This window comes from Drosophila willistoni, assembly GCF_018902025.1.
Source record: "Drosophila willistoni isolate 14030-0811.24 chromosome XR unlocalized genomic scaffold, UCI_dwil_1.1 Seg143, whole genome shotgun sequence".
In the NCBI taxonomy this organism is placed as follows: Eukaryota; Metazoa; Arthropoda; class Insecta; order Diptera; family Drosophilidae; genus Drosophila; species Drosophila willistoni.
The window spans coordinates 9233891-9258312 of NW_025814056.1; positions in this window are offsets into that span (position 1 = coordinate 9233891).

The window sequence follows — 24422 nt, forward strand, 5'->3', positions numbered from 1 at the left end:
TTCTCCTTATTTTAAATCTATCATCTACCTACAACTGCAATACGAACTGACCAACTATACTAATTGGTCACTTTCTTGGACATCATAATTGAGGTCACTTGACCGTTGTTCTTATGTCTTCTTTGGGATCATCTTAATTGGCTTTCTAATTAAAAGTTTCCTTTCCACTGGATTACAAAAGGAGCCTCACATTAGTGATTTGGGTTCCGATGGCAAAGCCCTTTCTTAATTTAGTAATTTCGCAGCAAGCTTTCACCATGGAAGGTCGACATGACATGCCTCTTTAAACGCATCGATGTAAGTCTCCTTCCAATACCAATGAGTAGCTAGAAATTCCTTCAGGTCAAGTAATTTTGTAACCATTATATACTTTACTTTAGAAAAAAAAACCATCACTTATCAAACTTACCTACTTGATTCGGTACAGAACGACTTGCACAAGGTGCGACATTTAAAATTTTAGCTCTAGTCTCCTTTGCTTTGTTTACATCAAATGGCATCTTACAAGATGAGTAATATTTTCCAACTAAATGGAATTAAATTATTGCATGACGTGTTCCGTTTCCGTGTCATCGAAACTAAGGGACTCCTCAAAAATTGGAAAAATAAATTTTAATAAATAACAGTATTTTTTATTAATATTCTCACTGAAAGTATCCTTCCAACGGATATTTGGAATTTTAAATCAATAGAATGCAATTTAAGTAATTCGCACGAATTAAATAATATAACTCATTTATTTTAATCAACTTTGAAAAATTAGCTTTAATTTTTATATTTAAAAGTTTGTTTTGTATTTTTAAACTACAGTACATTACTAATTTTTTGAACGCTTCTTAAATCGAATTTTGATTCTGATATATGGATAAAAGATTAAAGCAAATTATTATGCGAAAAACAATTTACTTAGTACAATCCAAAACTTTTGATGGAATGTGTGGATTTTTTTTTTAATAGGAAAAAAGTTAAATGTAACAAAATAATGACTATTATAACTACGCGTTAAACATCGCCTTTGGAGATATATTCAATTCGAAAACATCTCGGAGAACAAATTGAGATTGATATCCAAATTCTTTAGCGCTATTTATAATTAATATGTATATATGGATAGTTTATTAAATGTAAACGTTATTTTTTTATCTCCAAACTTCGAGTATCAGCTGCATTGTATTTTGTTTTTTAATCTCACAATTTTTCGTATTCTGTAGCTTTTTTTCTGCTATGCTTTAATTTTCATAGATTTTTTGTTTTTTCTTTTTTTTTTGGGACAATGTTTTGGGACAAACTTTTGGCTGCTCTGCTTAAACTTTTATGCGCTGCGCCACATGCATGTACATGTGTGTGTGGGTGTTTGAATGAGCAGGAGTATGGGTGTGCGGGGGTGGAGTGTCCATGTACGTATGTATATTTCCGTGCAAAATTGTATAAATGTTGGTTGTTGGTTTTTCTTTTTTGGCAGCCTCTAAACGGCAAGCGCAGGAAGCTTCACCAGCAACAGCATTCGCCTGACACAATTTACGCCTCCTGATAGCAGAGATGGTGAGTGGGCGGGTTGTTTAGGGGTGAGACGAAATTAGGTGTGGTGTGGTGAGGTTGGATGAGGTAAGGTGAGGTGAGGTTAAGTGAGGTGAGGCGGCGTAACGGGAAAGGGTAAAATATGTGGGTTAGGGGCGGAAAGAGCATGATGCTGATGCTGCCTTTGCTGCTTGTTTGCTCGACGTCCTTCGCACAATGTGGCGTATGCGTAATAATTAATACGCTTGAATTCATTAGTTGAGCAGATTTTGCATGCCAGGACGGAGAGTGAACTGAAAACGGGAATGGGTATGACGATGAAGATGATTGTCTGTGTGTGTGAATCGGTGTGTGTTTATGTATACATATTAAGAATGTGAGCGAGTGGAAGGGAAAAAAACAAAAAGAATTCCATATAATTACACTGTGATAGTCGAAAAGAATGACATGACCATACTTAATGATATCACCCTATTTCGTGTCGAGTCAAACTGAATCATTAGTTGGTTTTACTTAACAATTTTTGTACGAGTTTTCCCTCAAAGTTGTAGTTTTTCGGAATTATGCTCGAGGCTAGACTTTGTATATTAAATCCTAGCTTCTTCAAATTTAAAAATATTGCATTTGACTTTTGTCACACGGCCGAAGGGATAGTTTTTCCCTTAAAGGTAGAAATATAAAAGTACTCAAGGGATCAGCAACATTGTATTGTTTTAGCCGCTATATCGTTATAACAGAATATTGAATAATTAGAATCTAAAATTTTATCGGCCAAACTGACCTAGGATACTAATTTTTGCTCGGTTTTAAAAATCTAAGTGTTATAATAAGTTCTTTATATTAAACTTCGTTACATTCCACATGCATTTGGAAACCAAGGCAAGAAATTTTATAACTAAATTTCCAAAATCTGCTTAAGGTGATTGTAAGACACCGCAGACTCATACGCTGCCCACCGTGAATGGCTGAATAGCCGTCCGGGAAAATCCTTGGTTGGTTCCTTTCAAATTTCGTTTGAAAATTTTAGTTTTAAATACTTTGAAAATTTTTGTATAATAATTAAGATTCAACAAAAAAAATCCTTAACTTGAAAACATTACGATAGGAAAATCGATGGTTAGGGGGGGTGTGCGGGTGTATTGAGAATAAGACTGGTTGCTAGCCGCTAGCCAGATATCCCACCGGAACAATCTTCCCGATATATTTATTTGCATCGTGACATCTGGTCGGTGGGGTTTGCGAAAGGCTACTTGACTAAAACTAACACGAAATCAATAGAAATTAATGTTTTTGTACATTAAAAAGTTTTGGCGGCCAACTAGAAGACCTTTTAGATTTTCTCACAGTCATTCAGATCTTCTCTTTGTATACCATACACCCATTACTTACTTCATAAAAGGAAGCATCTCCGACCATATAAAGTATATACAGTAAAGGAAAGAAGTCAACATACACCTCCAATTTTGGCATAATTCGGCTTTTCGCTCTAAAAATTAAAAATATAAGTATGCCATAATTTAGAGGACCGAAAGTTAACTCTATGCGAGAAAAAAAAATTTCAAAAAATTTTAAACAATCAAAGTTATTGGCAAAAAAACAGAAAAAGTGATGGGGAAAAAGTCTACATACACCGAAATCCCTTCTCTTAATAACGTTAAAAAACAATGATTTTTTGTCTTTTTCAAGACTTTTTCGATAAATTGCTTCTTTGTAGGTCTTCCTTATTGCTCAGAGTTTTATAAACAGGATCTAATCTAGGAAAAAGTCGGGTAACTTAATGCACGTTTCAAAGTATCCTTAAAAAAGTCCTTCAAAAAACAAATCTAGTAGGCAGAAAAGGACGAAACACATCGCAAAATGTCCCTTAACGAATAGAGAACTATGCTGTATTCCAAAAAGACTTATCACATTACTTCAAATGGCGCCAGAAGGCGCAAATACTGTTGAAAAGTATAAAGGTGCATTTTACATATAAAAACACATGGATTTCGCAAAGTTATACTTCCCAGGGCTATAACTTTAGTTGCGATTAGCTGATGGGTCTTTTTGGGATACAACATAGTTCTCTATTCCTTAAGGGACATTTTGCGATGTGTTTCCTCCTTTTTTCCTTTACTGTATATATACCTTATCAGCACAACGAGACGAGTTCATATAGCTATATCCTTCTGACTTAGCCCGGACAATCTGTTTATTTGTAGAATTCAAGCTGACCCAATTGGTTAGGAGTTTTAGTTCCTCTGTTTATTTTTTCTTCCTCTTCTGCTATCATTCACTTTTTGTTATTCTTTGCTGCAAAATATATTTTACCGTCTTTTCGTTTAATTTCTCTTTGTATTGGTGATTTATGATTTATTGGAACGCAGATATTTTGTGATATCCGATTTATGAATTCATTAATTTCACATATTTATAATTATTCGAAAATTATAAACACTAAATTAGATATTGAATTAGTGTGTAATTCCGTTGTAAAACCTGCCTGAAGCTGATACAACTCAAAAGAAAGAAATGTTTCGGCGGATGCCCAGCAGAATGACTGCTCACTCATCTGGAATTGCAGATATTTGGCTAGGTCCAAATTCTGACCCATGGAGGAAAGCGAATTCAGTATTATCGGTTTAGCATGGTCTTTTAGGTTATTATTTAGTTTAAGCTTTAAGACGATAAGATTTCCGTTTCTCTCTCTCTCTCTCCAGCAACTAAACAGGAATGAGTAAACCAACTTTACTCATTGAAATATTCGGTTAGCTGCTTTTAGCTCATAGCCTTATCATCCCATCTGACTACATTTTCATACTACCTGTCTACCCATTATTATTAGTAATAGAGAGTTCAACCTCCCCCTAAACCCCAACAACCCCCCTTCCTTCGCTTTGCCAATTGAGCGGCGTTGAAGGCGTTTGCAATGAAATTATTATTTAAATGAAAACAGCAACAGAAATGAGACAGCAGCGATGACAATAATAGCAACAACAATCAAGGCAAGGACGATGTCATCAGAGTGACAACAACAAAGGCAGAGGCTAAGAGTGCGTGGAAGAAGGGGAAGGGGAAGGAGGAGGGGGCAGACAGCAGCAACAACAACAGCAAACATAAAAATAATGCAGCATAACAGCGTAAATGTTAATAATTACATAAATAACAACAAAAGAAGTAGAGTGAGAGAGCAAAAGACCAAAAGGATAGAGAAGGAAAGAAAAAGAGAGAGAGAGAAAGAGATTTCCCCCTTTTTTATCATTGCAAGAGTGAGTTTGTGTGCGTGTGTGTGTGTGTGTGTGTGTGTGTAACAATAAATGAACAAGGACGTGGATGTGAGGGAGAAGGGTCGAAAAATGAAATTGTGTTGGGTGGTTTGTCATTGTTCCAGGCGATAGCAGCGCCAAAAGTGACAGCGCACAATATGTAATTATGTTTCATCTCATACCTACACATACATACACACACACACATACAGCGAGAGAGAGAAAGTGAGAGAGAGAGAGACAGAGGAAGTGGGACAGAGAAACACAAAAAAGGCAAAAGATAGAGGCAGTCGCAATGGTAAAACTGGTAAAGAGTAAAAAAGACAGAATAGTGAAATATGGCAAAGGATGCAAAACCGTTGGCAATTTGTGTCGCGTTTCCAAGCAAAAAAAGAAAACAAAAAACGGAACGAGAACAGAGCAGATTGAAGGAGGAACGACTCCCTCCATCAGCCCACCCTTCCCCCGATACAACCATTAGACATGGGCTCGACTCGGCAAAACCATTGTAAAACGTGGTCTTGTGGGCATAAGACGGAGCCAACCCAAGTGGGAGGTTGGCTCAAAGTATAAAAGGCAAATAAGAGACCCTCGCCCTGACTGACAACTCTCCGAACAACCAACAACCAACCCCTCCCCTAAAACTGGCAACAAGCGGCGCATAAGGGAGTCAAAGAGGTAAAATGCGTGTGGCTTTTATTGCTCTTGGGAATTGGAGTATACTTGGAGTCGGTTCGAGTTGCAAGGAGAAGAAAGCTTTTCATACTACCGCCCCCCCTGCCACAAAAAATAAAAAATTGGCGACAGGTTGCGTTGCGCCGTTGGTGTATGTACACACATATGTATGTGTGTGCTGACAGTAAGTAAACAGTAAAACAAGTGGTAAAAGCACGAGGGTTGACTAAGTCACATTGCCTCTTTCCATAACAATAATGAAATATATTTATGCACTGAACCAGTTTCAAGAAATATCAATCGATCTATTCAAATCTATTTCAAAGCTGTTTGCCTCATCAATATATTTTAAATTATATATCTCAATTTATCTAGAATAGATACCATGATTAACCTAGCGAAAACGTTTGTAAACGATTTTAAATTATGTTTTTCTCAAGCAGATTTCAAATTAATATTTTGACACATCCTTTTAAGAGTGTCCGAAGTTTTTGTACTTTTGCAAGTTTCTTCTTTACTCTTTCCTTATATTACATCTTATCGAAAAAGTCGAATTTCTGGCAAAGAATGGACTACAAACTTGTAACCTGCAAATTGATCGTATGTCTATTTGACAGGTTTAAGAATAGTGTGTAAGGGAATTTATCTGATCTGCATAGCAAAGTATATTATCACATCAATAACACGATAGCAAAGTTTTTAGCTTATACTGAAAAACTTTGGCCAGGTGTCTAGTCTGATCGCTGATATTGGTCTGGGGCTCATGTGTCGAACTGTTTTGCTATAACATTTTCCAACGACTGCTGCAGGAGTTGTTCGTCGTTTCCAAGCTAATAAATAACATATTAAATAAATAAACTGCAGAACCGCCCTCGTTATGTAAAAGTCTTATACATATATATACATTTGTATGCATGTATGCTTGTATGCATGCATGTGTAAAATGTATTTTTAAATTAAAAGCAAGATGACTTTTTATACTCTAGGATTGCACTGCAGTGTGGTGAATTTAGCCCTTTTCTGAGCACATAAGTCAAATTTCAATAGTTAATTAAATCTTAATATCTATAGTTAAAACATTAAACTACATTGTTGCATATGTTTATTATAATTTGCTCAACACTGGTTGGAAAACCGCTGATGAAAAAAAGTGTTGGAAACAAAACAAATGAATTTCATGAGGCGTAAATTGTTGCTCGACTTTGAGTGTAAATAACTTATTTAATACAAAACGATATTAATAAAATCTGAAAAGGAATTAAATTAGTCCTGTTCATACTATATGTTGCTAGATTGGTTTTTAAAAACTGCGATGTGTCTTAAAATTAGTGCAAGGCTAAAAAAGACAAAGAAATCATAACTTTAAGGAGAGCTATAAAGAAATTCTTATCTAATCTAAAACTTTTACTTTATTATTATGGTATAGCAAATTTTAAAACCATTATCAAACTTTTTTTTGAAATTGAGCTTGAAATTAAAGGAAATATCGGACTTTGCAACAATATGTACATCAATTTGTTTAGCATACTTATTGGGGCAAACCCAGTTCTCCTTGATATGTTTATACAAGTGCAGTATTCCCCACAGCTCCTAGCAGATAGTAATAAAGAATTAATTATACATTTACAAACACCTGTACGTCTCTTAAGACGGATTCGACGTTACACGGTTTTTAAAATCAAAAAATTTTAAATCTTGCAACACTTTATGCTGCTATCATATTTCTTGCCATTCTATCTTTATGGTTTTGTACTTATTTTATTCAAAACAGGAATGTGAGGGATGAAGTTTTGAAAATTACGTTGAGTTTGACATCGAAAACAATGAGCCAAATGCTGCTCTTGCAGTTAAATTTGTTTATAAGGGACTACTAGGAAAAAATACCAGGAAACCATTTAGGAGCAGATTTCAGTTTTAATCGTTGTCTCAAATTTCAACGAGATGTTAATTTTCTATGAAAACAACATGAAGAAATCTTCAAAGACATGTCCAATCTAAAGAAGCTTCAACAACTTATTATAGTTCTTTTCCTAAGCAAAGAAAACTAAAGTCTATGAGCTCAATAATTGTCTTGAAAGCCTTATTTATGGTCAACAATTTACCTAAATTTGTTAGGTTAACCGTGTAAACCGAAGCAAAGGTGTATATGCTAAATTAGCATCAACAATGGAGTCAATATAGAAATTTGCCATTGACAGGGATTCTCCTTTTACCGTACATGAGATAGTACCTATATCATAGTATATCCAGTATATCTATTGTTTAAATAATTTAATGTTACACATGATTATTCCTAGTTTTAATTATATTCCAAATCACCAATAAACATTTGTGGTTTTATGCATAGGTTCATTTCCAATAAGACATAGAAGAAGATGAGCTTGGAACCACAATATCGATATTAGTATGTTTGATATATTTCAATTAACATTTGCCAAATGAAATGAATATGGTTTCTGGTTGGTGGGATGGCAAAATGTCAATTTCATTTGATAACCTCAAATATTTTGGGCGCCTTTCCGGTTGCCTGTTTCAAGAGGAAGTTGGCTCTATTTATGGACTTGAATGTGGGCGATCTCAAAAGGCTGGTTGTTTGGGATGAACAATGCGTCAAATTTGACGTCATTGGAAATCATTACGTCACAAAGTTGCGAGCGTGTGACGCCATGTGGCTAAGAGCAATGCGAGCAAAACCGAGTGAACCACACAAAGCAAGCGCCGAGATGTAGGCAATACTTATTAAAAATTCTTGTTCTCTGCCTTCTTTGCGCTTTAACCACTTCCACTTCTTCTTCTTCTTGCCATGCATATTTATTAACCTTCAGCCAACACACAAGCCACAGGCACAGCCCACACAAGGATAGCAAAGAAAAAAAAGAAAAGTCAAACACACAGAGGCACAGACACAGAAAAAGCTTGTTGTTAACCTTCACCAGTTAACCAGGAGACCGAGACCTCGCCCATCTAAACGAGAGACCACCCGACCAAACGCCCATCTGCCTACCTTTTGCCTAGCTTAACCTTCGACTGTTTTAACCGTCTACGAGCAGCCTCGACCCATAAATACAGAAAAACCATGCCGCCCTTTCCCCTCCTGTGTGTGTGTATGCGTATACCTACAAAGAAAACCTCGAACTTTGCTTCGGTGGGAGTTGCGTCTAGCCCACACAAATAAGTACCACATTCCAGGTCTTCCCACAACGTGTAGTCCCAAGGCCATTGCTGAAAACGTTTTGTGCGTTTGTCCTTAGTCTAAAATATAAAAATATACAAAAAAAACCAACAAAATTGGATCGAAATTAAAAAACACAAACCAAAGCTTGAGAAGCTATATTTGTACTCTCGAAGATTTTTCTATATTTTTACTCACAATTTTTGAATTATTTATTATTTTATAATTTTTCCAATAGTAGAATATAGCTCGTTTGATTATTTTTAATTGGATATATTTTGTTTACCTTTACAAGAATATAAATGTAAAATAGACGAATATTGATTTAAATCATAAAAACATTAAAAATTTTAAGTTTTTCTACACCACGATTATATGAAAAAGATAATTTTATGCAAATACATACCAACTTCAAATCAATTTGAAAGAAACATACACAATTCACATTTTTTAAAACCTCTCTTTCGTCTGTCGACTTTGATGCGAATCCATACATACCTGAGCATATCCTTAAAGTTCAAGGATGACAAATGAAAATGCACAAGGGATTCGACTTTATATAGATATACATAGCATGGCTGATTTAAAAGAGAACTACTTTTAGGGCACATGATACAAATATGCCTTCATATCTCGTAAACCGTATTGTCAAGGCTACATGAATCGAAAGATATTAAAATGTTATGTGGAAGTCAAGTGCAACCTGACTCGTAATTGTTCGCCATTTAAACAAAAAATGCAAATTACAGTGTCCTTTTTGGTAGTGAAAAAAAAATCTACTATTTTTCTTAAGCATTGAGGTGAAAGATATTATGATGATAAGTAATTGGAGAATCTTATACTCCAATCAACATCGAGTAGTTAATGTCGGCGTAATAGGCTTAAAATTCAAAAGACTTGTAATACTTTTAAAATATCAAAGTACACCGTGATTAATACTTGAAACATTGCTTAAATTTTACATTTTTCCTATATTAACAAATTCGATCTAAAATTTATTTTTCATTTTTTACATACTAACTTAAAGCAAATGTTAATTCTTACATCAAGATGAGTCAAATAAAACACTTTGGTGACTGTATGAGCCTGGCTTTAACATAAATAATCTACCCTTTTGGTGGGTCTCTCTTCAAATGCCAAGAAAAATATGTTGCTGTTTTTGTGAGCGATTGCACGTTCAAATAAATAAGTTTTACAATGGTTTCCTCCTTGTTTGTGTGTTCAGCAGTAGTAATTACACAGGTCAACAGGCATTTTGCGGCAAAGATCTCATATCCAAAATTTAAAGGTAACATTGCAAAATGATATTTTAACGTGAAGGGATAGAAATTGGTTTGTTTTGAATCTATCAGAGATTGGAGTCAATCCGAGAAACCGAGAACAGAATTCATATTAAGAATCAGCGACTCCACATTACAATATATAGGGATATGAAGTGCCGCAGAAAAGATTTTGTTGCCCTTTTCTATCAGTCTATCCGCCGGATTTCCCCACTTCATTGGTTAACCAATGTGCAAATACTTCTTTATCTATGTAATTACCAAAGATTGTTAACTTCAAAAAGCTCGTAGCATATATTGCGTGTCCATAATTCATAAATAAATGTTTCGTATCCAAAGTAATGATTTATATTTAATGAAAAAAAAGAAAATTGACCCTTAATTCTTTCACAAACCTGTTTTCATATAGACGGCACTATAAAATTGGTCAAATGTTTGTAGCGTCGAGACGTTTCGGACCCCACAGAGTATATATATTCCGGATCAGCATGAAAATCTGAGTCGATATAGCCATGTCCGTTTATCCTCGGCCAATTTGAAAGCTATTAGGATGAATCTTGGTGGTACTTGAGCTGTTTATAACCTGAGTGAGATAATATGTGAAAATCCTCCGGATCGGCTTACTATATCAATAAGTAACATACGAAGAATATTACCTTGTATTAATTATATAAATTTACTAGTGAGATAGTTTTTTATGTATAACATCACAACCCCGAATTTTTAGAATACAAGTAACAGTCTATATATTATTGCTCGAAGTCACCAGAGCAGCTGAGGCGCAGGCGCAACACTTCATATACTGTATATGTATTCCTGACGATCACTCTTATGTATATGTACAGTGCTGGTCACCAATTTATGACGTTGTCAATTTTCAGACTTTAGTTCTGGATTTCTTAGCTCCCGAGTAACTTAATGATATAATTTTTTCTGTGATTTGTTGTTAATTGAATTTAAATGATGAACCTTAAATGTGGTCATCTTAGTTTTAGCTTCTTTTTGTACAGGTGCATTTGAAAAACAAAAACCGAAATTTTTCACTGGGCAAATATTTGAGACGTTTTTGCGAAAATCTTTCATATTACAGATATAAACCAGATAAACGAAAACTGCCTGATAACCTAATTGCATATGCTAGTATATTCATTTGTTTCAAAAAACTAACTTCTGCATGGTGAAAGGAGGATGACTTCGCCCAGGCTAGCGCAACATTTGTATAGCCTGACAACTGAAATTTACATCAGATCATCAGAAAATCAAAACTGGGTTTTTTAAGTTTTTTAAACATAGGCAACACAAAAGGTCAGCAAGTTGTTCTAATGGCCATACTCTCTTTCTATCTTCAACGCTAAAAGTAGTTGGGAATTCAAACAGTAAAGCTTGAAACTACAGATTCCACCCTTATAAGAAAGTAATAACATTTATCTATCGATAATTTTGCTTTATAACTCTCCCCCAGTTCAAAAGGATTTTATAGAAAGGGTTAGAGACATTTACATTAATTTTTCTTTGTGGTAGGCCTCAAATCTTTTGTAATTTGCATAAATATCCTGTCTACTGCGATGATGGTAGATCAGAGCTAAAGACACACAATTCACGCCCTCGTTACCAAGTATTTGATATGAAAAGTTCATTATGACAGTAATCATTTTTTTGGCACTTAAAAGTTATCTAAATTTTGTGCAGTGAACAAGCTTATTAAGAACGCGAACCGCTTATCGGTTACCAGAAGCGCACTAATTCCAATATAAATAGCCGCCACGGCCTCGACTCAAATGTTCTTCATTTGACTCAAAACCGAAACCATAACCAAAGCCAAAATGCTGGCTAACCAATAAAACCAGTCCGATAACTGTTCATCGACGATTAAGCCGCGGCAGGCGGCAACAACACGCAAAGTTACCTGACTGAAGCTTACCTGTGAAGAGGTAAAAGATGCAACAGTTGTCGCTCCGCACTGTGTGTGTTTTTTGATGAGCGTGAAATACAACAAAGTTGAGAACAGGCACAAAACAAGTGTGTGTCTGTCTGTGTGTGTGTGTCGTGAAGGGGAAAGGGGGGTAAGAGATGTGCTGAGGGTAGCTGAGATCTGGGACCTGCTGCTGCCGTCCAGTACTCTTCTTGGCCTGCTGCTGCTGCTGCTGCTGCTGACAAAACGATCGTAAATAATTTTTATTTCAACTTTAAGATACTCGGACGAAAGAAACTAGTCTGCCTCGGCAGCACAAGTCTCAGCTGACGTCGCAAAAAATATACATATACATACATATATATATGTGTCCATATGTGTGTTGTATATATGACCTGTTCTTTGTCAAACGGATCAGGGCTGTATCCAAAACTCCCGTTGACCGGTTTGTGTAATCTTGGTGTAAGCACAAATCATTGGACAGTTTTATTTCGGTGTCTGGCAATCTCAATGAAATATTTAAAAATCTTACTTAAAATTCGTAGTTCAAACACAACCATGTTTAGATATAAAGCTTTAAATCTTCAGATTTTAGTTTTGAGATTCTTTTTTTTTATATTTAACATCTTCGAATTTCTGCCATCGTTGGAAAGAGATCCTCTCAAACCGAAAGAGGTCTGTTTGAAGAGTTTTTTACTAGCAAGATTACTCAAATCTATCCGCGGGAATTTTGGATACAACCCTGTTTTGTTTGACAAAGAACAGGCCATATATACTTACATATATAGATATAAATATATGTATGCACAAAAAAAAAACTAAAAAGAAAAAGAATTTAAGAAAGTTTTGCTCATAAAAAGAGGAGCACCAGCAGCAGCAGCAGCAGCGGTGGCGGTGGCGGTGGCGGCGGCACGGGAAGGGGTTTTGTTGGCTTAGCCTCCAGCCAACTCCGACTAATGATAGCCTTTGCTTCATCTTTCTCACTCTCTCTCACTTAGCCATACTACAGAGAGCAGAGCAACACACAGGTGAGCCAGCACAGTCAACAGCAGTCGGCAGGCAATCGTCCAAACCAAACCAAAGCAAACCAAACCAAAGCAAAGTTTGCATAGATCATGAGCCACAAGTGACGTTGGCCTTGCCTTTCAGCCTTCTTCTTTCTCCATGTTCCTTGGCCGAGGACGTGTGACCCGTGTGCGCTTCTTGTGTCAATGGCCGCTAAGCCTGAAGACACATGGATCTCTGGCGATTTGGGCTCTTGGTTGTGGCCTTTTTGTAGGGAGACGGAAAACGGGGAGAGGGGCCTGAATTTGAAACTGAGGCCGAGCCTCAACCCTGGGAGCCGTCGCGCAATTGAAATGAAAATATTCGCAAATTGGCTGCACCCTGCGATCACTGCGCGATCTGTTTCTCTTCTCCTCCCCTCCCATTACTCCTCATGCACACACAAACATACAAAACACTTTTTCCGCTCCACTGCTTCTTCCCCGTCCCTACAATCCATTGCAATCGCCGGACACTAAGGAAGAGATTCGTTCAGCATCTTTTGCTACTCTAAACAACTAAAGAGTATTTCCCATTACATTGATTCTTTTGTAACATCTCCGAAATGATCATTTACTGCTTTTTTGATTTGGGAATTATTTGAGATAATCACCCTTTTGAAATTATACTAATAAGTATAATATTCTAACTGACTAGTCTAGTCAACTGAATAATTTTTGAAAATTGTCAAATATTTTAAAATGTTTTTAAAATGTATGTTATTGAAAATAAAAATACATTGCAAAGTCTTTTAAATAAAACATTGCACTAAAAGATGGTAAAAGTATTCGAAATATTTTAGCCCGAATGAATGAAACAGCTAACAATTTTTTTTTTTTTTTACAAGAAACACCTTTTTTCTAGAATCTAACTTACATTTTAAAAGCATTTTAGATATTCTAACTAAGTGTAAGATATGTGTTAAGTCGACTTACTTTTCACTCTTATTTTGCAGCACAACAGAAAAAAATGGATCCTTCTTTTTATCGTTTGTTGTGACTCTGACTGTGGTTGTTGTTGTTGTTGTTGCATTGTTGTTATTGTCCCTCTCATGTGTTCTGTGAATGTTTTCATTTCCAGGCGACCATGTCTATTTATTTGAATTTAATCTCTGCCTTTAACATGCTGCTGTGGTCGTTGGGTCTTGGACTTGCAGTTGTAGTTGGAGTTGAACTTAGTGATGCGAATCCGAATCCGAATGTTTCTTTTGGACTGTGGTAGCTGTTTGCATTTTATTTCTCATTTTTTATACCCTTGCAAAAAGGGCATTATAATTTTGGTTAGAATTGTGCAACGCATAGAAGAAAGTATTTCGAATTGTATATGGTTTATTTATATTCTTGATCATCATGCCACGAGACGAGTTCGTATAGTCTCTCTGTCCTTTTCGTTTGTCTGTTCCAGCCTTTTGGACTAACACAAACTAAATACTTAAGGCATTTTATATCTCGGATCGGACCAGTATATCATTTAGCTGCCGTATAAACAATCCGTCGAAAACAGTAGACTTTAAAGTAGATTCTTAACCGTAACTATGTTATTCTGGAAATTTTATAAATTTTTAGATAGAATATTTTTCCGTAGGTAAGGAAAGAGTATCACAAAATCCTGTTCCATCCAAAATCCCTCTATTTTTTTTTCTTGTGTTTAGTTTTTATATCTTTTCTTTTTTTTTTTTTTTGTTTTGTCTTTTTTTCTGAAATTCCTCAAAGTTTATTATAAAGCCTAGGACATCGACATCGATCAACACTTAGCAAAGTTGAGGCTAGTTTTCGTTTTTTTGGCGCCCAACGTAGGGGCATTTGTGACTTCCGTCAACGACCTCTAAGGAATTTGATTTATTTTATTTGGCGTTAAAAACTAAAGCTAAATGATCATCATCATCATCATCGTCATCGTCATAATGACCATGATCATCATCATGTGTATGTATCTGTATCTGCAATTGGACACGGATAGCTCAATAGACAGAGGCAAAAAGCAGAAGCAACTGCAGCGGCATCATCTTGGTCTAGGCTTAGCTTATTAGATGAAGGCATATAATAAAAGTGTTGCGGCTGCTGTTGCCATAGATGGCAATAGTTGGGAGCGGGTGGGGTATGGGAGGATGAGGGGAGAGTGTGTGCTGAGTGCTGGAGAGTGGACACAAACCAGTTGGCAACGAAAAGAGCAAAGCAAAGCAAAGCAAAGCAGCTTAGATGCATTTTTACACACGGCCAAGTCTTTGGGCAGGTTTCGTCGACATCGTCGACGATGTCTTCGTCGGCTCCTACCCATCTCTTCTAGCCCGTTCTTCTTCCATCGTTCGTTGGCTTTAATTTTTCCATTTGTTTTGGCATTTAAAAATGCGCTTCCTTATGTTTTTGTGGCCCAGGGTTTTTCTCTCCTCTGTGTCTGCGGAGTAGAGGAGTCATCTTCCTTAACTACTTTGCTTTGGCCTTAGCCTTAGCTCTTGGGCATAAAATGCAAAAAAAAAAAGAAACACATAGAAGCCATTGAATTCTTTGGGTACTATTGACCCCGGCAATAGAAATTGAAGTAGAAGCCTCTAATGATGCGGATGCTGATTTCTGTTGTTATTGCTGTTGTTGTTGTCTTTCTTGCCTTTTGTTTGTCTCATTTAAATTTATCAAATTATATTTACTGCTTTTCGTTGTTGCCTCTTATTGTTGTTCTTGTTGTTGTTCGCATTTATGCATTTGCGAATTTCCAAGAATTTTTAAGCAGCTGTTTCCTGTTACCACTTTTAGTTGTAGTTGTTGTTGTTCTTGTTACAGTCTCACAGTAGAATATAAATATTACCACAACACAAAACAAGATGCAACATACAATACAACGACACAATGGCAATGATGACGATACACTTAGTTGAGACGGTTTTAAAGGTGTATGTGTGTGTGTGTGTGTGTGTGTGTGACTTATGTGCTGATTGATGATGAGTTGCTCATTTCTGTGATTGGTGAAAAGTGGAAATTATCATGCCCCTGTCAACACTTAGTAAAGTGAATGAATCCAGAGAGCATCCCCATACTTTTCTTTTAATACATTTTACTAATAAATTCCTCTCTCTTTCTCTCTAACTTAATTTCTATAATATACAAATATATGTGTAGGGAGGAACGTGTCACCCTTCAATCTTAACCTCCTCCTTAACCTTTCCTCCCATCTCTCATTGAAATAAGATACTGTTTAATCTCCTAGTAATATATATAAGTACATATTTATTTATCTTAAATATAAAAGACCAAATATATTTATTGACCTTTCTGCCAATATTCTAGCCCCCACCACATGCCATCTTCAACTCTGTTTAATATTGGAGAGAGTATTAATTAATAGTTAAACAAGCTAAATCATTGCATGATACATTAGCCATCTTAGAGACTTCAAAATAACTTTTCACCTTAAAATTTATTAAGGTACTAGTATATCCAATCAATTTTTAGTTGTAAGAAACTTTATAAAATCTATGAACAACGTTAAACTTAGACTTATACTTAGTTATCTAATAGAACTGTCAAACCGCTCTTCTATATTCTGTTTCAGTTTTGCTCTTATTTAACTTTTTAGTGATTATCAGAAAATAGTCTAAAATGTAAAATGTTTCCACTAAGTTGATTCAATGAAGTAAATACATAAGTCGTAACCAGTCAGATAACTATTTCTAATATGTACAGTGTTGGAAGAAATAATAGAAACGGCATACAATTTCCTTTTTTTTTGAGTTTATCTTTGCCAAAACACAGCGTATAGAAGAAAAAGTTTCGCGAGAATAGGTGTCGAAATGAATAAAAATAATAGAACTACTATCCCACATTCTTGAACACTGATTTTCAGGTCGAACAATTTGTCCAACGTTAAAAAAAAAGATTTTAAAATGTAGGTTGCCGTTTCTATTATTTCTTCCAACTATATGTAAAACTAAATGTATGTATTGAAAATCGTGTAATTCCTTGCATGAATAGGCTGTCTCGCTCACAATTACAAGCCCTTATGGACCACCCTGTGAGAAACGTTTGAATGCATACCTTGGCTGTTTTCAATCCGATTTTAATCAAATTTATTGATAGATATTACTATATATAATGTATGTGCCAAGTTTGATTGCGATAATTTAAATGTTCGGGAAACAAATAGTTTTTTTTCGAATTATTGGGGAGGAAGGGGACACATTTTAGACATACCTAATCTTCGGTTGCACTCAAGCTCTTATAGTGTCATTCGGAATTCTGCTGTACTTTATGGGATCGGAAAAGCGTCCTTCTGCCTGTTACACACATTTTGGAGACTTCAATATAGCATTTCACTTAATGGGTGCAAGGTATAAAATAAAAAAGTGAATAAAAATATGTTTGTCAGGCTTTGTTTCAACTTGTCCTCCGTTCGGCCATATTGTAGGTATTTGTGGTTGAGGGTATACATATAAGTATATATATTTTTTTATTTATTTTCTTTTGGTTTTTTTTTTTTTGTTGTTTTTGCAATTCTTTGTGTTGGATGCATTTTGGAGGGCATTTAATGACCGATGGCCAGGTGAAATACGAACAGTTGCCACAGTTCGAAACGCAGAAGCAGACAGGTAAAACAGAACCAAAAAAACAAAAAAAAAATAAAGACAACAGCACCAGGAAAAAAACAAATCAACAGAAAAATTTACCATGGAGGATGCACAGCAACACCAACAACACCAACAACAACAACAACTACAACAACATTCGATCGAAGGTGGAGGCGAGCAAAGCGAGCGCCTGGAATGCTGAAGTCTTCGGACAGCAAAAGGAGACATGAGACAGACGACTTTGTTTTAAATATTTAAACTGGGACTGAGACCAAGACTGGGACTGCGACTGGCAAGGATCTTCGATGCTCTGGCAGACGGATCTTTGATGTTTTCTGGCCGATTAAAAAAATTTATAATGAGCGACGACGGCAGCGGCGGCATTGGATGAAGGACGAAGGACGGCTATGGCGTCGGCGTCGGGAGTTGGAATGGGAATGGGTTAACAGAGAGTGGAGGAGATGGATAACACTCCAATATATACATATGTATGTGTGCATATAAGAATTTTTACCTCTCGATTTTTCGCTCGTTTTCGATTTCGCATTTAGTCTCTGGTGGATCTGTTGGATATCTGCTTGAGTTCCATTCCGTTTCATTCTTCTTGGCACTTAGTCAGTCATTTAGTCATTGGCCCGTCGTCGTCGTCGTCGTCACCGTCATCGTCATAGCCGTCTGTCGTCCCACTTGTCCGGTCATCCGTCGTCTGTTATTTTATGTGCTTTTCCTTTAGTCTTTTGCACCAATTTCTACTACACACACGCACATTCAAAACAAAAAAAAAAAAAAAAAAATTAAGAAGAAAAAAATCCACCGACAAGAGAGACAAAGCCGAGGCCAGTTGCAGTCCCACTTATGTATGTATGTAGGTACATAATGATTCTATATATTCCAAGGTACGTATGTATATACGTATGTATGTATTTTGTACATACATACATACATTACTTCTTCTTTCATAATCCACTTTAATTTGTCTTTTGTTGCTGTTGCTGCCTCTGTCTGATTTGGTTCTGGCCACTTTTGTTTCAAGTTTTCTCTCTGTGCGCGTTTGCCTTGTGGTTAAAAGAATTTTAATTGAAACGAGTTTGAGCCGGGCTCAAAGTATGTAGAAGAAGGAGTATCTATGTACAGTTAGTTAAAAGCGACACTCTACCAAATACACATACCTAAATCAATAAAGCAAAGCTACATCATTTCCTATGCTAACAATACAATAACAATATATTGTATGTATTGAAAAGGATTAATAAGTTTTTTACTAAAGATCTTACAAATTTTGAATGTAAGGTCCCAAGTAAGTGGTCAAAGAAACTAAACGTTGCAAAAATTCCGAAGGATAAACTATATTCTAAAGAATAAATCAACCATGATCGAAATCCCACTCCGATCCCCACCAACATATTTCAGTATTTTATTTAACTACCTACTCAATAGAGCATTAATTTATTACAAATTAAAATTAATAATAATTGGCAAACCTCTTTAGGCATAAATATTCAACAAAAAGTTAATTAAATCATTATAAAAATCATTGCATTTATATCAAGTAATAAAGTACTTACAATTGCAAGTTTGATGAAATAATGTCAAAATTCAGATGATTAAACTCCGGATTAACCTTACCTTATAAAGTGTCATTATTCCAGAATAGTTTTTTTTTTATTGATTTAATCATACCTTCTTCCAAGAACAATGTCAGAGAGTAAGATGCATGTTGCAAAAAATTTGATGGCTTAAACTACTAAAGTGTCTACACACTGTCTTAGGCAAAGAAAAGTGGCCAAGCAACTTCTCCAGTGAGCCGGAAAAATTGTCGAAACGCAAATATTGCTGACAAAATACACAGATGCCGACACCTGAGATGTTCAAGCTGCCCACAAGGTAAGCCGCAGAACAAAAAAATAAAAACCTCAAAGAAGAAAAAGACTAACATAAGACAAAAAAAAAATGAAGGAGGCAATTTTTCCACAAAAGAAAAGAAAACTAACTGGTCTATCTTACCGTGCATAGATCTGTCTCTCTTTTCTTCACACTCTCTATCTCTCTCTCACTCTCTGTCTCTCTCTGTTTCTCTCTCTCTAAGTTTGTCTCTACGCTGACCCCAAACTGGAAACTGATGACGAATTTGAGTGCATCATCATTATCACCAACTTGATCATTATCTTGGCCTTTCACATGAATTTTCTGCTAATTGAATTCCAATGCCAATAATATTTTGTCTTATTATGTTATTACACTGTTGTTGGTAGTAGTGGATGCTGCCCTTCATTTTCTTGAGCCACTTAGTCAATTGGCAATTGGTAAATTGGTAAGCTTGGAACTTTCTTTCGGCATTTTGGATCTTTTTCACCGTTCTCTTTCTCTCTCTCTCTCTCTCCATCTTCGTCTCACTTGTTCAGTAAACGTTAAGTTCACACCCGAAATTGAGGAATAAAGGGGGGCTTAGAAGGGGGCGAAGCGAGTGGAAATTATGTTGTAATGCCTTGTGGTAATTACAATTTGTGGCCAGGTTAATGAGCATGTGCAATACACTTACAACACGCACTACCAAAAGGAATTGGCCAGAAAATGAAAATGAGGAGAAAGGGGATTGCGAAATGGTAATGGTGTGGGGCAGGGGAGCTGGACAGCCGGGACTACAACTGAAATTTGAAACCTGGCCACGCTTGTAAAACGCACCAAAAGAAACATGCGGCAACTGACCAACACCAAAATACCAAAAGCTCCTTACCGATCAGGCGACAATGTTTTCATTTTGCGTCACGGTATTTTTTTTTTTCTTCACTCAGGAGTAGATTTGCAGATTTGAAGTTGGGGGCTGCGTAATGTTATGACTTGAATCACAACGTCACTTAAATACAACTTACATACGAGTATATGAATACACAAATGTTAACTAGAAAATTATTATAAAACATAGAATCTATTATTACACATACTAATATCAGTGTGAATGGCTTTATATCTTGGTAGATTTGATCTAATTTACCATCTTTTTTTTTCGTTAACCTTAAAGTAAAAATAGTTTTTGAAAAAAAACTAAGATGTCCATAAATATGAAAAGTTCGAGAACTCAATTTAATCAACTAATCCGAAACAGTTTACCACTTTAAAGATATTTGGGGACTACTGCCTGTTCCCAAGACTCAAAAAGGATATCCGAAGAATAAAACCACATACAAATAATTTTGATAGCATTGACATTATCTTTTTGTTTTAACACTTAAAGAAAAAGAATACATTAAAGTTTTGCAAAATTATAATATCACATCTACGTATATTATCTAGAATGCTATTAAATTACCTGATACACTGTGCGTATACTTAATTGTTGTACCTTAGACCCGAACGAAACAAGACAAAATTTCGTAATTTTTAACTCCTTGCGAGGATCAGCCAAAGACTTCTCAGAACAGTCAACACACTTTAATCGAGAGATTCCGAAAATCTTGTTTTCGGTCTACCCTAATACTAAACACAAAGAGTTATACTGATTTACTGAAAGATTTACTAATAAAGTTAGCAATAATATTATTTTCTAGGTGTTCGAAAGTCTAAAGGCACTACTCGACCCCCCTGCCCACTACGCCAGGAAAAACTAACCGCAGAACACATCCTGAACTCCTGCGGTCTCCCATTTTGGAACCCTAAACCCCTCCAATTATTTAAATATCCTTCTGTAGACAATATCCTTAAAATATACAATTTCATCAAAGAAACACGTGTAAAAATATGAGAACAAATTTACGAGTCGAAGGCCCTTGCAGCTAGTGCTCTTTTATCAATGATTAGGTTTAGTTATTATTACTAGATTTAATTTGTTAAATAATAAATAAATACTATATAAATTTTACTAGTAATGTTAGCAATAATATTGTTTTCTAGGTGTTCGAAAGTCTAAAGAAGTAAAACTCGTTTGAATGGTAGGCAGAAAAAGGTCAGTGACTAAGTAATAAATATTTTTGAGGATGGTATTCTTGCATATATTTGCAAACCCTGAACCTCTCCTGTGTAACTCGGCAAAGGGGAAGTGGTTTGTTGTGACGTGTGGTGCTGGCAGACAGCTGCAGCAGCTGGAGCAGGCCAAGCCAAGCCAAGCCATGCCATGCCAAGCAGCTCACCAGCTCACCTCACCAAGTCGGTGGCACGCAGGTGCTGAAAACTTAATTATTGTATAACACACAAACGACTGCCACGAAGGCGACTACCTAGGCGGCGACACCAGCGACAACGACAACGACAACGGCAACGGCAACGACGATGACGGGAAGCAAGTTCGAGTTCGAGTTCGAGTTAATTAATATTTCTGTCTTGTTGTTGACTGCAAAATGTTTTATTAATTATATTAATTAATATTGATCATTGAGAGCATAATTTTTGTAAGAAATGTCAATGAGTCGAAGAATTTCTCCGCTCTCTATCCTTTCATTTTTTATTTTTGGTTTTTTGTTGTCTTAAATGAAACAACCATGATAAAAAAAAATTAAACCAAAGTGAAGAGAAAAGAGTCAAAACTGGTTTGGCGTTTGGTCTTTGGTCTGTGCTCAGGCGACAAAGTCCATGTTGAAACTAATTGAAGGACAGCTAAAACATTTAGCCCACCAACACGTTGCACTGTGTACATTGTGCAGTTAATTTTCTTTCATTGATCGTGATAGATTTTGTAGTAGTATATTATATAGTTTGTAGTAGTTAATAAGTGTCATTTGATCGCACACCGGAGAATGCCAGTGATATCGATCGATAATAAACTAGTTTTGATTGATCACTTGACTGATTGATAATTAAAAGGTCTCTCATCTGCTGCTGCTGCTGCTGCTGCTGCTGTTGGTGCTGATGTATTCACAGCGTGTTAATTATTGTTTATACAACACAATCGCCCATCGCTACCTTCCTGTCACACTATATCTCCATCTCCCTCTCCCTCTCTTCTCCTCCTCCTTATCCTCTCGATGGTCTTGCTGACATTAATTATGCATAAATCAACGCATACAAATCGATGCTTAAAAACTCTTTTTAAATGCAATTAATTTGTAGCTCAGTAGACCACAAGCAATAACAACAGACGGTTATCCACCCCCTCCCTTCTTCACTCACCCGCCATTATGTTCAAGTGTGAGGTTTTCGGGTTTTTGGTTTCGATTCGGTGAAAATAAAGGCAATAAGCTGCAAATTTCATGGCAGTAAATGCTATCTCAATGTTTGAATATACACAACCTACAGGGTATACCTCAAATAATTTACGGGTATGTAGGGCATATATGTTCATCGATAATACAATAGTCAATAGTTGGATTATGATTTTCAAACCTAAACATCGTGACGTGAAAGCTGTAGCCTTTCTTTTCTAAATGATTATATGATACAAAACATTAAAAAAAGTTTAAACTTAAAATCAGTATGTTAACTGTTTCCAGATGCATCTAAGTAAATTAAAACTCTAAATTAATGTTAAATATATTTATTTCTGAAGTCTAAATGGTTAAAAAAAATCCATAATTTTTCTGTTACATTCCCATCTGAAAACTATATATTTGTTAATCCATAATCATTCCTTTCAATATCCCCGATGGAACTTTCTTTCAGTATTTGCTTAATCGGAGTGGAAACGCTATTAAGGTAAGTCGGGGCTCAAAAAAGAGAACAATAGTATTTTAGTTTGAGTAGTATTTTTAAATTAATTGATTTTTATTGATATTTAAATATTTGAAAATGCATAAATGAATCGTTTTTAAATCAGCGATCGAATGTCTGGGGTAGATCCAGAACAGAATCTAATTTTGTCAACACGTTGATAGAAAATGTATAAAGAAACTATGTATTTCAATCATTTTCATCCGAAAAGTATATTCTAAGTTCTTGTTAAATGTACTTAACACTTGTTTGCGATGTAACTCCATAAAAATTATTAAAACAAATAGATTACCTAACTAAATATTTACCATTTTGAAGATATTCATAAATTAGCAGCCAATGAAATAGTTTTTTTATATAATTCAAAAACAAGTTTGAAATCTATTATAATCGATGTATTAAGTAATCTAAGCATAAATTATTCAATTATATCAAAGAATAAGTAGTAATATGTAAATGTAAAAGTCTTATAGTCCAGGGTATTTTCGAGTTGAAAATGAAATTGTATTTACTTTAGCATTTGCCTTTACTTGTTTTGCGTTTGCTGCCGATAAAAGCATTTCTACATATCAGGCACACATACACGCAGGATGCGCTTACAACGCACACACACACATACATACACCCTTGAAGAGAGATAGATAGAGACAGAGAGACAGAGAGTGATGTGGAGAGGTGAGGGTGGTATGAAAGGCGAAGTGGAAAAGAGCGAGGTAGACACGTAGTTATCCTGACACCGACACGCAGTCGAATGTAAAATGCAAACAGAAATTGCATGATGCTCCACCTGCCACAATGCCTTCTCCCAGCCCCCCCCCTCTCCGCGCCCATTCAGATCCTGCTTGCACTCCACTTGCCACCCCGTGCTTGTCCCCCGTTGTTTGCTCGTTTGCTGTGTGTATAAATACGAATTTTATGTTATTTACACAAACGTTGTGCATCCCCAACTGCCTTACCTGGCCTCTGCCCCACAGAGTGTGTGTGTGTGTGCCTTTCCCTTTCTGTCTCCTTCTCGTTCTTTCCCTCTTTGTCGGGTTTTTGGTCTTTATTCCTCATACTGATTTTCTATCTATCTATCTCTTTTCCACTCTCCCTCACTGGGTTTGTGCGTTGTGGCATTGCCAACGAGAAAAGTTTGTCATTTGCATAACCTTTTTCTGGTCTCGACCTGCACTTGCAGCTCCCCTCTTCTACAGCCTACCATTCCCCACCATCGTGCTTTTACTGGTTTATTTTGAAGCAATTTAAAATATTTAGTTACAATTATATGTCAACAAAAAAAAAAAACAGTTAAGTGTATCGATGCGATGAGTGGGAGACAAAAAAGGCAACAATTCTATGGCAAAGTTTGATTAAAATTTATTTTATTTTGTCAAATGTT